We start from the raw sequence: 2,683 nt of genomic DNA on the forward strand, positions 1-2,683 counted from the left end.
TCTTTGTGTTGAAGCTATATATAGTAATTCGTCACATGCTTAGATTAGGGATGTGCGGTTCAACAATATTCTCCCACCAGATCATCAGCGCCAGCTGTTGATCGATGCTAATCAAGATATGGAGATGGGAGGTGAACTGTTCTTCCCGAACTTGTGGTTCTCCGGGGTGATGGAATGTTGGTGTCGATGGATCGATTTCGGTGTGCTTGTGTCGACGTAGATGTTTCTGTTGTTGGCATGTCATCGTCCGTTGATGGAGATAGCGTTGACGTTTTTGTTGATGCTGATGTGTCGTTCGACGACGGAATTAATTTTGTTGAAGGTGTTGTAGAAGGTGGTGTCAGCGCTGTGGTCGTTGGCATGGGTGACGGTATTGATGGTGCCGGTGAGTATGCGGGTTTGAGGTGGTCTACTGCCACCGTGTCCCTATGCCCCTTTTTGTCAATGACGAAATATTTTGGGTGTCGTTCTACCACTGTGTAGGGTCCCTCGTATAGAGGTTGTAGTGGTGAGCGGTGAGCATCCGTACGAATAAAGACCTGTTCTGTAGTGAAGAGGTCTTTTGGAATGTAACTCACATTTGTACTTGTTCTTGGTTGTGTTGCTTTTAGGGTATCCGCCCAGCATTTGAGTTTTAATGCATAGGTGTGTACATCGGTTGTCTCTGGCCGTGGGTTTGGAAAATCTCCGGAAAGGCGGAGTGTTGTGCCGTAAACAAGTTCTGCTGGTGACAACTTTAGGTCTTTCTTCTCCGTTACACGAATGTCTAATAGTGTCACTGGTAATACATCCGTCCATTTGTCTGAACCGTGAGCCATAAGTGAGGCCTTAAGCTGTTTCCGTTAGAGTATTTTTGATGGGGATTGCTACTGGCCATCTGGTGAAACGATCGACACACGTTAAAATGTGTGTGTGTCCATCTGATGAAGACATTGGTCCGACTAAATCGATGTGTACATGCTGAAACATGCTGCTTGGTGGAGGGAATTCTGCTGGACGTGAAGCTGTATGTCGATGACATTGCAGACACTCTCTGCACCAGTTACGGATGTCTTTATCAATGTGGGGCCAAACATACCTGGCTCTAATTAATTTCGATGTTGCTTTCGCTCCTGGATGTAACAGGGAATGGAAATTCAGAAAAACTGATTTCCGCATGCTTGTTGGAACTAGAGGACGAGGGGTGCCCAACGAGGTGTCGACGACGATATTGTTTTCTGAGTTGTTGACTGGAATTATGCTGATTTTTAGTGAGTCTGTGTTGTCAAGGAGTGTTGCATCATCCTCCTTTTCTTTCGACATCTCCTCCAAGTTAATTGCTTTTGGTGTTATTGTGGCTACCTCTGTACGTGATAGCGCATCAGCCACAACGTTGTTTTCTCCTTTCACGTGTCGAATGTCTGTTGTGAACTGTGAGATGTAATCCAGGTGTCTGATCTTTCTTGGTGTTAAACGACTTGAATCTGAACGTAAGGCAAACGTCAATGGTTTATGATCAGTGAATATTGTGAACTCTTGACCTTCGAGAAAGTGTTGAAAATGGCGGACAGCTGAATACACTGCCAGCAGTTCTCGACCAAATGTACTGTAGCGGGTCTGCGCTGGGTTAAATTTTTGCAAAAAATAGGCTATAGGTCTTGCAATCCCCTGACTTTTCTGTTCTAGTATTGCTCCCGCAGCAACGTCTGAAGCGTCTGTGAAAAGTTGAAAGGTGCTTTTTTCTTGCACGTACCATAACTTGGTTGCCGCTAGTAATGCCTGTTTGGCCTCTCTAAAACTTTGTTGCTGCCCTTCGTTAAATTTTATCGTTTTCGATTTGCCAGTTAAAATGTCAGTGAGAGGTGACAACATCGTTGAGCATTTAGGGATGAATCGACGGTAAAAATTGAACATTCCGATGAATCGGCGTAGTTGCTTGTCAGTCGTTGGTTCAGCAAAATTGATGATTGCCTGTACTTTGTTGTCGAGGGGTCTAATGCCTTCACTGTCGAGTTGATGCCCCAGAAATGTTGTGGATGATTTGGCCCATTCGCATTTGGATGGGTTGATGGTTAGTCCGTTGTCTTGCAGTCGTTGAAAGACTTGTTCTACATGGCTTCTGTGTTCTTCGAGGGTTTTGCTGGCTATTAGTATGTCGTCAATGTATGCGTGGACAAAAGGTAGCCCTCTCAAAACACTATTGATGAACCTTTGAAAAGTCTGTGCGGCATTTCTCAGCCCGAACGGCATCTTCAAAAATTCAAACAGACCAAACGGTGTTGTCACCGCTGTTTTTTGGATATCTTCTTCTGCCACTGGTGGTAAGCTCGTACGAGATCTAGCCTCGTAAATCATCGCACCTGTTTCAGACTATGAGCGATATCATGGATGTGTGGAACTGGATATCGATCAGGTGTGGTCCTGTTGTTGAGAGCGCGGTAATCTCCACAAGGCCTCCAATCTCCTGATGACTTTGCAACCATATGAAGTGGTGATGCCCAAGGACTGTTTGATGGTCTTATGATTCCGAGTTGACACATGTATTAGAATTCGGCTTTGGCGGCTCGCAACTTCTCTGGGTGCAATCGTCGTGGGGCCGTATGATGTGGTGGTCCAGAAGTCACAATGTGGTGTTGTATCTTGTTTTCATTTTTGCTGTTGTTGACAGGCATCGTTAACTTAGGAAATTTGTCAATGACCAAAG

Source organism: Helobdella robusta, assembly GCF_000326865.2.
Source record: "Helobdella robusta unplaced genomic scaffold HELROscaffold_1, whole genome shotgun sequence".
In the NCBI taxonomy this organism is placed as follows: domain Eukaryota; kingdom Metazoa; phylum Annelida; class Clitellata; order Rhynchobdellida; family Glossiphoniidae; genus Helobdella; species Helobdella robusta.